This window comes from Meleagris gallopavo, chromosome 5 (genome assembly GCF_000146605.3).
Source record: "Meleagris gallopavo isolate NT-WF06-2002-E0010 breed Aviagen turkey brand Nicholas breeding stock chromosome 5, Turkey_5.1, whole genome shotgun sequence".
Classification (NCBI taxonomy): Eukaryota; Metazoa; Chordata; class Aves; order Galliformes; family Phasianidae; genus Meleagris; species Meleagris gallopavo.
In genome coordinates this window covers 35,441,242-35,453,752 of record NC_015015.2, presented here as the reverse complement: position 1 = coordinate 35,453,752, position 12,511 = coordinate 35,441,242, and the positions used below count along the sequence as shown (strand labels likewise).

The 12,511-nt window shown below is 35.6% G+C and overlaps 1 long non-coding RNA gene across 4 annotated transcripts in view; it reads right to left on the bottom strand.

Annotated features, from left to right (window-relative positions):
• LOC104911187 overlaps window positions 1-12,511 on the bottom strand; it is a 63,176-nt gene that overhangs the window by 26,651 nt on the left and 24,014 nt on the right. For all 4 annotated transcript variants that reach the window (XR_004159943.1, XR_004159941.1, XR_004159944.1 and 1 more), the window contains one exon: window positions 1,269-1,454. This is a non-coding gene — a long non-coding RNA (uncharacterized LOC104911187). The remainder of the gene's footprint in view (window positions 1-1,268; window positions 1,455-12,511) is intronic.

Genomic DNA, 12,511 nt, shown 5'->3' with positions numbered 1-12,511 from the left:
AGTCTTACATGACCAGCCCAGACTTAGGAAGGTACTGTTAACCAAACCTGCTAGCAATATAACACTGTCAGGTAAGCAGCCATTTCCAGATTAGATAATTGTCCCATACATTTTTGTTTAAAGTTATGAATAGGTATGCTGTAAGGAAGAAATTTCTAGTTTGTGGAAGTGCTCAATGTATTTCCAGGTGTAATGTGCCCAGAAGACATTTCTTTTCCTCAACTACACTTTGGCAATTTTATAGGAATTGTTGGAGGATAGTCCTGGTACCGAATCAATTCTGAGTTCTGTTTTGTTGGTTTTTTTTTGGTACAAAGTCATTTGATAAAACTCATAAATTTGCTTATGTGCTAATACCAGATCATTTCAGGTTGAACATTTTACCTGGGATTGTAAATACTGCTTACATTTCTCCTGGTGATATTTTGTCACTCCATTGCACAATTGCACGTGGCTTGGTTTTAACTGTAGTTGTTTCAAGTTGTTAATGACATCATCATAACCTGATATATTTGTAAATGTCCAATTTGTCTGCTGGCCTTTGTTTTCTTATTCTGAGCCTTATTTTGAAACTTTGTGCAGCACTAACTTGTGCAAAATAGTTTCTGTAGTCTCTACAATGCTCCTGAAATCAGTGCTTTTCTTCCACCCTTCCCTTTTAACTATGGTTTATCTTTTCATAAATGTATATCCTGTTTTTCCAGGGGGGAGTTAGGAGAGTCCTCCAAAGCCATTGCATCTTTTTCCTGTGTTACTGAACTTCTATTATGGTATTTCTGTTTCTCTATTATTGTTGTTTTAGAAAGAAACAAATCAACACATTTCATAGATTCTGTGTTTGGTCTTGTAGCATTCTCGTGTTCTTGCATCTTTTGTGTACACTACCAAAGTACAATGCCCACCATTTAAAATGTAAGCTTGCAATATACTTTTTTTTCTAGGGTCCTGATTACACATAAATCCTGCCAATAACCCAACATCCTCCTACTGTATGCAGATGTTTTTAGGCTATGTTGCAGCCTTAACTAATAACTGTTAAAAGAACAGTTCTTACAGAAGAAAATTTAAGTGTCTGTACAGTATCAGTCCAAAGGTTCATCTAATGCATAATTTTCTGGCCATAAGCAGATTTCCATGAAAAAGCACAAGAATAGGAAAGAATATATAGGACACTGCACTATTCTTTCTTCCAGCCCTGTTAGAAGCTTGCCATTTTTTTAATGAAGATTTAAGAATTTTACATCTGTTGAACCCATTTACTTTCATACCCACATGCTGTGGAGCAGGAACATAGGCTACTACCAGTGCTACACATTTTTTCATTTAATTTCTCTTCTTCAGGGTCAGCAAGTCCTCAGGTGAGTTGCTTTTGCTGCCTTATCAGTAGTCAAGCTGAAGTCTCCGTTCCTCCCCAGGTAGGCTGTTCTTACAAGCATTTTCTGAAAGTATCACTCCTGTAAATACAGAATAATGTGGCAACTTTATTCAGATAGCAAACACCGTATAGGCAGAACTCAACCATAATGTAGAAGCAATAGAGAAGAAGCAAGTGATTTCTACTTATAAATCTTTGATTTATTAAGCAATTCAGGTTTGAATACTCACAAACTGTTAAAAATAAATAAGATATTTTATAATTCATAAAACATCGGTCTTCATACTTGGGCATATTAAATTTTAGAAAACAGTTACATTAAAAGTTATTAGGCAGCAAAATCAAGTATTTGTTTTAAATCAAAGGATGCAGTATTATTCATCTAAGTTGTAATTTCTACTTTAGATTTTAAGAGAGGATAGTCTGGAGCTGTTCATTTCTTTCTTGTGTAACAAGTTATTTAAATCTATTGAAATAGACACCTCACTATGCCAAGTAGTGTTACCAAGCAATCAAAATCTGGAAGCATGCAAGTGTCATTGAGGACAAAACATATAGATCACATATTCTGAAAAGTATGTTACCCTTTTGTGTCAAAAATATTATCCAGCAACTTTGTTCCAACTGGATGTCTACCAAAAAACAAGACAAGTTAAAAATCAGTGGAGTTAAACCCCTTGGAGAGATGTAGTGCTGTGAGTATAATTGAAATGTTAATAATTATGCTCATGCTGATAATTACCAAGAATAGTTTGGTATAGTAGTTACAGAGCTCACCTTTCACCTCTGGGTCTTGGATTTGATTTCTACCTGGAACTGTATGAAAAGAGTTCAATTATCTCCATCTCCCTTTTTAGTGGATGGATTTTCCACCCCATTCACACTTCAGAAATAAACAAGAATAAAAATGGAGAGGGACAGAAAGAACATTTTATGGCCCCTAATTAGCTAATTAGTGTGAAGTTGTTGTTGTTGTTTTTTTAAATTAAATTTGTCAGGAAATGTAATACAGTTTAGACCATTTGAAAAAGAAACAAAATGACTGAAAAAATGCAGGCTGAGAACAAAGATCTACTGAAAACCTTCTGTTACAGTTTATTTTCATGTTTTGAGTATACAATACAAAAATTACAGTTGTCTGTAAAGATAATGCATATTGTTGCTGTGCAACAGCTTCATAGCTGCATATCCAGCCTTATCAACACAACATAAACACTTTTGCTCAGTACTTATTTCTATACAAGCTTATGCTTAATAACAAAGAGAATTAAATCACAACTTATGCAAAGAATTATGCAAAGATGGTTGAACAAACACATCAAACCTATCCAATTTTCTGAAGCTGGATTCTAAGTAGTCCAGCCACAACCATCCACATATGCAGAAACAAAGCAACAACTACGAGAATATGTAGGTATCCATATGGTTCTCCAACTCCAAAGTTTCAAAGATTATATCAAGTTCTGCCCACTTTGAAGTGCATCTCTTGGAATTGAAAACATCATGATGGAAGGGCAGCCCAGCACCTGGTTCTCTAATGCAGAGCTACAAGACAGAGCACAGTCTGGAACTTAGGGAACTTGAAGGTGATGTCATCATATCAAGTGAAACCAAAGAGAGCTCTTCGTAGCTACACAAAGAGTAAGCAGTAAAGACCAACATTTAACAACAATTATTTCTTGTGAAATGTTGTAATTAGTTTCCATCAATCACTTACCATTTACTCTGATAAATGCTGGATTAGTCTGTGAATTGCACAACATGGTGGACACAAGCTGCATTCCTTAACTATGTTAAGAAGAGCAAACCAAATGGGATTTTACTTCTTTCTTACCTGGAAGCAATACCATCATTACCTGTATTCTTCTTTCTGGAATGTTCTAGGTACTTAGATGAAATAGAAAATGAAATATGATCCAGCTATTATGCTAGGTTTTTTTTTGTTGTTTTTTTGTTTTTTTTTTAAAGGAAGTTCCTATCAATTAAATACCACAACACAGGAAACTAACTACAATCTACATCTGGAAAAGAACAGAAATTTTTCTGTTCCTTGGATTTCGGTAGCATTCAAAGGGAATTTGAAATTAAGTAGGCCCAGGACAACCATGCAAGAGGATTCAGAACATTTTAGAATTGAAATACATGCACCTGCATTGCATTGATTTTTGGAATATTCATTGCAATGGGCTAAAATCCATCCAGGTATAAGGAAAGGGAACGCTACCCTCTTGTACCCAAAAAGTGCTCCAGCAGGAGAGAGCACAGTACCCATTTCTTCTGTTCTGTCCTGCTTTCCCTGGCTTTTATTTGCAAATGCTTTGGTTTCAACTCAAATAGAAGATGCTGAGTCATTATGTATATTTTGACCCCTTTTCTTCCACAACACAGCTAAGTATAAGGGGAACAGGAGGGAACTAGTGCCATTTTAATCCAATCACAAGGCCCAAAATCTGTGAAATCAGACTTCATTTCCTGTATAAAGAACCTTAAGTAATTGAATTCTCATACATTGTAGGGCCAGCTTAAATCTACTTTCTGTAATAAAGTATTTCATAAGTCTTTATTTCTCTCTATGCTAAGATGGCATCACCTTAAATTAAAGAATTAGGCACAAGAGTATATTTGTGAAACAGTACTGAAGTTTGCTCTCACAGTGCTAGCAGGATAATTTGCGAGCCACACCTCCATTTGGTAAACACACAAACTGTTCTAGATTTGTCAATTTTAATTGCTACAATTACAGAGCATGAAAACACCAAGTGCTTTACTAAAGATGGGAAAAAAAAGTTGAATTCTCTTTTCCAAAGCAACAGGATGATTCATTCATCTGGTAATGCTTGAGGTGCTTTCCCTCTTCCTAGAAGAGAAAACTGTCAACAGAGGACAGCACTGGAAAGGCCTTGCCATGCATGTTCCCACTGTCTGTGAGGTGCCATTCTTAAGTGCACAACACTTCAGTACCATGCAGTGCTGTGCTTCTTTCTCTGGCTGTATATCACCTGTGGTGTTGCCACTCACTAAAATCAATAAATCAAAAAAAATCCACAGCCATCAACCACAGTCGTACAAATCCTCTCCTATCAATTAAAATGTATTTTGAAATTTTTGAAGTGGTAAAAGGCATAAATCTACAGGGAATGCAATAGTCACTGGTAGGAAAGGGGTAGGTGATAACCCCTCCAGCTCAATATAATCAAAAGCTTTGATAGTAAATGTACAGGTTCTGCATTGCGCTCACAGAGTTTCAAAACAGTGAATACAATGTTTTTCCTCCCTGGGTTTTAAAACAGGAAAAATACTGAAACCCAAGTGAAAATGGGAAAATAGAGAATCCATTAAAGACATTCTCACAGTAGGGCACAATAGGCCTTCTATTTAGCAGCTCACAGCTAAAGCATTTGCAAACTATATAGTTATCAAGAAAATGATAGATGAAGGAACTTAAAATAATAATTTCAAATACTCATTTCTTTGACCTTGCTCTATTTAATTTCACAAGAGGAGTTAACCTACAAAATGTTTTGATATCAAAGGGTTCTGTCCTTGAAACTCCTCTCACAGTTGCTTTATGGAGGTATCTCTTATGTCCATTATTTCCTTCAAAATACAAATAATTCCACTTCTTCATGTATAGCTTCTCTTATCTGTGTCTCCAATTCCTCTGATTTCTACAGAGCAGTGATTTGTTGTATTGGTCATTCCACACTCCTCCATTATTTTCCCCCTCATATTAATTGTCTTCTTTTTTAAATTACAGATTCAGTACTTGTGAGGATCTAAAGGAAATATACAATATTTCAAGTGCAGATGCTCTTATAAAATGAGTCTTGCAAATACTGTTGCTTGTAGTTTGTGTGCTGACTTACAGAGCATTCCACCTCAACCAGCCTTCGGTCTATAATTACACAACAATTTTTTTTCTACCCATTACTAATGTTGCTGACTTCTAAAAAGATAATCTTCAAACTGAATCCATCCTGTTTATTTGTCTTTGTGTGCATATGACTTTACATTTGCTGGTATTTATTATAATGTCAGGTGTCTCCCACATCTCCCAGTCTATTTTGACCATTTCCAGGCTCTGCCTGTTATTTCTGTTTTGGAAAACAAAAAACTATACAAAGGGGAAGTGGATAGGGAAATAGTTTGTCTGACCAGAGAAAAGCAGCTCTATGATCTTTCATTCATGATTACCCATCAAGGATATCACACTTCTATGGAAATGTTTTCACACATACATATATCCTAGCAGTATGATTTATGCAAGTTACCTGCTCTGTTCTCTCTCTTTTTTCCTTTTAAGCGCAGACTTTACACATTATTTTCTGCAGTGAGATTCTAGCCAATGCCCTACTTGCCACATAATCTGCTGACCTCCCCACTGCACTGGTACCATCCTGACTTGAAACAGAAGCAGCCTTCGTGTCTGTGATAACTTTCTTTTTCCTTCTTCCAGCTTTGGGCTCGATGAAATTAAACAAACTTCCTTTTCAAACAAGTGTAAATTTCTTCCTCCTTAATTAGCTTTTTCCTCGTGTGTAGATAATGGCTCACATTAAAATTGATAGCAATATTTTATGGCATTCGCGGCACTGCATGGAAAAAGGAAAGGAAATTTCCCGTAACCTTCCCTTTCACATTCTTTACAGACTCCACACCAGTCCACTGGACATTTTGGATTCTCTGGCTGATTTCTTTTGGAAAAATTGCTGATGGTAATTTTTAGACACCTGTTATTTTTCACTGTTTCTCTGCAAATAAGAATGCGTTTTTTAAACTAAAACACGTTAGCTTGGTTAAAGAGCTATTTTCCCCATTTTTCCACAAATACCATTCTGTTGAAAATAGAGACCTAGGGCACTGCTTCTCTGCTTGCCTTTGTAAATCGACTATGCTTTTTGTTGTTGGTGTTGTTGTATTCCCTCCCTCTTCCCTGTCTTCTTAATATTTCTATGGCTAGAAGACAAAACTGAGCTGGTTATTGAGACAGTATCATTTATTTGTGTTCTTTAAGCAGGCTGCAGCAGAGCCAGAAGATAATGGGCACCTCATTTATTCAGGCTTTGAATGATCATATTTAATTCCCAGCGACAGCTGTCTTCATTGCATTAGCATTGCAAATCAGTTTTGTTTTGTAATGGCCTTCTATTGAACATGATTCAATTATGTGTGGTCCGTACCAAGCCAGGATATGGTCTTAGTATCTATAGCAATATTTCTGCAAGCTGCTGCTCTTTACACTGCTCACATTTAAGCTGTCTGTTTACCACAATGCTTTCCTTGAACTACACTGAACTCTCTTCATTTTGCAGCTAAATAAAGAAGAATGAATATAATTTGTAAAAGCAGTTATCTGGTCAGACATATTACATACCCCATCTTCTTTACACATGCCTAGAATCAGGAAACACTTGTTAAAATAATTGTTACTATACTTAAAACATTTATATTACAAAAGTCATTAAAGTGGATTTAAATGATTATACAGTGTTAAATGGTATTAAGCACTAAAGCTCAATGCTGGTTCAGAAGAAGATTATAATAACATACCAAACAACTAAATTTCTTTTAATGTAGCAGTTTCCTAGGAAAAGGGCAGAAAGGCTTAACATCTACAAAACAAGTTAGAAAACACAACATTTTGAGCATATAGTTTCAAAAATTTTGATTCCTAATTAATTTACTGTGAAATATCTAAATTCTGTGCACCATAAATTCCAGTCTTTCTGCATCTGGAGCTGATATATAGGTTACATTTCAGATGAAGCTGCTGAGGGCCTGGATCACATCACTGCAACTTAATAGGTTTGTCTATTTGTTGCAATACAAACACCTTTCTAAACTCTGATTCCACACGTCTTCACATGCTCCTCCTATTGTGTCAGACAGATCCAGAAAGAAAGTTCCCACTGTACACATCCAACAAACACATGTCTCAGTTTGTGCAAGGCAAAGCACAAAATGTACCCTTTTCTCCAGGATTTCTATTCCTCATGTGACCTCTAAAAAGAATTCAACTTTTGCAGAAATCTCAGAAATCTCATTATAAACAATGCAGTTTCAGGGCTCTATTAGCACCCTTCCTCCTGTTAATAAGATAACATAACAGAAATATGTTGTTTATTCCACACTCTAGAGTGCTGGACTATCATTCTAAAGTACTTTATTGAACAAGGTAACATTTCTTAGTCATATACTACTTTGAATTGCTTAAAAACCCTCTCTGGATAACAATGATGGAGCAATCACAGTGCCCTTCTGTGGGACCTGGAGTCTCCAGCTGCCCCAGGCGAGCAGGCATCTTAGAGGTCTTGATGCAAACACATCGCTCCCTAAATGCTGTTGTGTTGGATTGATGACCATTTCCCACCTTCATTCAGTATGACTTCAGATAAAGAGGAACGCTTCTGTCACAAAATTAACACCCTGACTCCTCTGCTTATGTGCTGCCTCTTTGAGAGAAAGAACATGAAGTAGAAAAAAGTGGTGACTCGCTCTTGAAAAACAAGAAGAGAAGAAAGTCTACAGAGACTGCTGTGTATTTTAATTTTGGATCTTAATTTTCTTTTCTTTTTCCCCTACAGAACAGCCCATTAGAAATGTCTTCTAGTGACTTCTGAGTCTGAGCAAGAGGACTGCTCAGTGTGGAACAACTTCTGTGAGTACTTCTAACCCTTTCCTCAAGTCCAACTCTTACTCAAATCTTATTTTAAATTGAAATCTCTGTCTTTCCTAACTATATTCATAAGGATAATTTTAATTGTTTTTATTTTTCTTTTCAAGCCTTCTTTCACACTTCTCCACTGTTAACTATCACACATTATATTTGCTTCTTTGCAAAAATTCTGGATGTAGAGATTACTGGATTATGTTCCTTCTTAATTTATCAGATTTTACTACAACACAGAGCTTATGTGAAAATAATGATCATTTAACTCAAATAGGAGATTTACATTTTTAAAGTAAGATTCATGTGTTTTTTAGTGGCTGCTTGTTTTGCATACATCAAGTTGTACATTCTGCTACCTGAGAAAGACTCCAAAGTTTACAGAAGAAGCTTGATTTGTTCTTACCATGCCAACTGCATGAACAAAAGAGTATGTATCGTGCAAGCAAATACCTGTACACACAATGAGACCACCATGAGGTCTCTCCTCAGCCTTCTCTTCTTCAGGCTGAACAAGCCCAATGTATTAAACTGTATTTAAAGTCTATTCTGCTCAGATTCCAGAAAAGAAAGATGGCTCAATTTTTCTAAGATGTCTGCTGATTAAAAGTGGTATAGAAAGTGAATTAAATACTTGATAATGGAATAAACCAGTCTCTGGAATATATTATCCATCACTTCCATCACATTCTATAAAATGTTCACAGAGAAGCAGAGATTTTCTAAAAAAAATAATGTGTTGAAAGGGAGTTGCTCAGTTATTTTTCATAACAGTTTTTCCTCACTTTTTGTAATAATAGCATGGGGCTGCTGAATCACGGCCTGAACCTCTGATTAATCACCTGAGGTGAGCAATGAGTCAGCCACGGGAGCACAGGTGAAGGCAATTCACCTATGCTGCAGGAAGGGGTGGAGCCTGGCTCCACCTCTCCTAGACCCATTTAAGAGCTGACTGCCAGTGGGGAAGGATCTCTTCTGGAGATCCACTCTGCCAGAGTTTTTCTACGTGAACCCAAGTTATGGGTGAATATACCTATCATTTCTGTTTCTTGCTTTGTTGTAATAACATCATAGCTAAGCTCTCTGTTATACCTTAACATCTGTATATTTGTTAATTGTACACTACTATACCATAATATCGGTATATTCATTAATTGTACAACTTTCAAAGGATTAAAATAAAATTTGTTTTCTTTCCAGAAACTAATTTTTTATCAGGGATAAAACTTGTCTTATAAATGAATAATGGAGACAGGAAAAAGACCAAAAGGAAAGTCTGTACTACAAGCTCTACAGGGAAGAAGAGAGTGAAAGGGTTTGACAAACAAATTGAAGGAGTAACAAGATTTTCAATGTGCCTTTCAACTACCCTCTTCCACTGGAAAAAAATGAAGGATGCATTTTTTTCATTAAATTGGAATTTCTAGTGTGCTTTGTAAACAATTCCACTATGACATACATGAAGAAAAATCGTACACATCACATATTATAATATCTCCCTTTTTATCAAATTCTTTCACACCAGAAGCAATGCACTGTAGCTGAAATGGAAGAGCAAGTACAGTATCTACCCTATGACAAGGGCTGGTTGGACTCTCTGTGGAGTCTCATGTTTTGGCAGCCAGCCACATGGCCCATACAGTCTGATGCTGCAAGATTGCTCTCAGGTTCACGTTTTAAGATGCTGATCTTCATACAGAATATTTTTTATCTAAGGAAACAAGGTTTGTGTGACCAAAATATTTCCCTCTCATCTAATTTCCTTCTCCTGCAGTCATAATTAACCCAAATCTGTAAGTTATTAGAAGTCCTAAAACTCCACAAAGCAATAAACATCATCCATTATATATGCATTGCTATTATGTAAGATTGAACATATTTATAGTCATGAGAAAAAAAAAAAGGAAATTTATTTCTATGTTGCTTTATGTAATGGATACTAATGAAAACTTCCCCCATTCATCATATAATTTGGTGCAATTAATGTAATTTTTTCTGATAATTGTAAAAGCCTCAGGACCAGAGTTCACGAAATATGAGTCACTTCCACATCCTATTTTAATATTTATCATCCTGCACTATCCATAGATATCATTAACATACAAATAACTTAATTGGGAAACAATAAAGGTTTCATCAAATAAAATAAACCTGTCAGAGAAGTAAGGAAGTGGGAAATAAATCCCTTAAAACCTTCAGCTGGAGGCATTCATCCACCACAGTCCACCACTTCTAAGTACTCTAGCAAGTATTCCGAAACCATGCTTATCAACTGACTTGCTGCAGTGCTTTTAAGCTGTTTATATTGCTGTCTCTGCCTCAGATGACATTTTAAGTCCAAATGCAAGTAATGCAAATAAGTCAGTGGGGGAAATAAGGCTAAGAGTATTGCTCAGCTTGATCTCACTTGACTGCTATTGCTGTCCCAGTCCTAGTTAAGAAAAATATTAAGGAGGATTTGGAGGATAAATGAAATAGTTTGAGGCTGTTTATAGAAATATTCTCTTTCCCCAGCTTAGGGGGAGGTATGAGAATAACATGGAGAAAATAGAAAAGTGTCTGCCTAGAACTTCAACAAGTAGATGAAGAAGGCGGGCTCGTGGGCTGACTGGAACTTGGGACTAACCCTTAGTCTGGAGGATAAGGAGAAAGGTTTTCAAAAGCTTCGAGAATGAGTCAGTTAGTGAGGTGAAGTGGATTTTTGCAAAGCAAAGGAATTAAATATGAGAGAAACATAAGAAGAAAGAGTCTTGCAGCCATACAAAGAATTGTCTGAAGACCAAATTAAAACAAAAGACAAAAAAGCATGTGACTAATAATGCCAACTTCTTCAAGCTGGAAGGAAACACATGAAAGACTTTAAATACTGCAGTGAGGATAATCAAAATAGACCAAATGGGAGAAACAACTTACAGGGCAAAGCCAAACTGTATGCCAGACAAGCATAGCAGTACACAGAGTCATAAAAAAAAAATAATTAGGGTGGCCTTAGAGTCAAAAATGAGCAACTTTCTCTGCCTGAGTTTACAGCCATACAAGAGAGTTGGTCCAAGATTTTAGTTTGAGCAAAGTAACTGAAGACTTGAGTAGAGAGACAGGTTTGTGATGAATTGACCTTGAAAATGTCATCAAATTTATCTTTCCATGGACAAGTATTCAGAGATACTGTTCAAGAGGACAGATACAGAGCATGCAGAATCACTGTAAAAATTGCAGGAATGGTCACTTGGACCATTTCTCCAAGGGAATCCTCACAGAAATAGATTTTTAAAATTAAATTTCTAATAGAAAAGTGTCAATAAAAAGAGAGAGTTCACATGAGTTCTAAAAATAAACAGTCAGTTCATTATTGCTGGTGGAACAGGAAAGCTGTTGTTTGTTTTTTTTTAATTATTTCTCAAGTTCCTCTTTTTTAAATTAATTAAATAATGGGGAAATATGGAAAATGTTGACTAGTAAACCTGAATAAAATTCCAAAAATCTATAAATAAATGCATTATATTAAATTATCATACATATAATTTATCTCTCCAAAATTGATATTAGCTATAAATGTAAATTTAATTTGACCTTGATTGATCTTCAGCTGTAATATTAACTCCCTGGATAACATCTAGGGAAAAAAAACATGTAAAAGATAATAAAATTCAGTCTTGGAAGATGGAAAGGACAACAGATCTTTCTGGTTTCCAATTTTGCCCTATACTATTATTTACGGAATGCTATTTTATTGCCCCTTACATTCCTTTCTTCCATATAGATTCTCTGTACTTGATATATGGTAATTCACAATCACCATTTTCGAAAGGCCTTTAAGAGCACTATAAATAGAACAAAGAGGAGCTGTTCTGAGAGCCAATTTGCCATTTTCTCTGTGGACAAAGTCAGATGAACTAGCTTCCATTGCTATAAAAGATGTCCAGCGTTTTCAAACATTTTCTCAGTCTGTTTCAAAGTAACAATTGTCAACTAGAGCAAGAAGGCTGAAGAGGAGAAGATGTGAAATTGCTTATGAAGAGGAAAATCAATCAAGTAACCAAATGATCAAATTCCAGTAAAATTAAATAAATGAAGTATGGAATTATAAATACATCTTAAAAACTCTATCCGTATTCCTATTCTTTTTCTTTGCCTCACTTAAAAACAGCCACTTCTGAGCTCATAGAAGAAGTGAATTAAAAATCAGCGATGTCTTCATCACAAATATTTGTCCATATCAGAATGGAGTATCCTGGAACAATTACTATGTATCTAGGCAGCACCACAAATGAATGTGAATTAACATCACTACAGATTATTCCAATAGTTCCTATTCATCACAAATAACAGTGGCTTCGGGAAAATGTAACACTACCACATGCAACCAGACAGCAAATATATCTGAAAACACGTTTTCAAATCAAGAAAGTTGTCACAAATACTGGTATATGAGGAAACCCACAAGACAATGTTCAAAAGTTGTTTTTTTA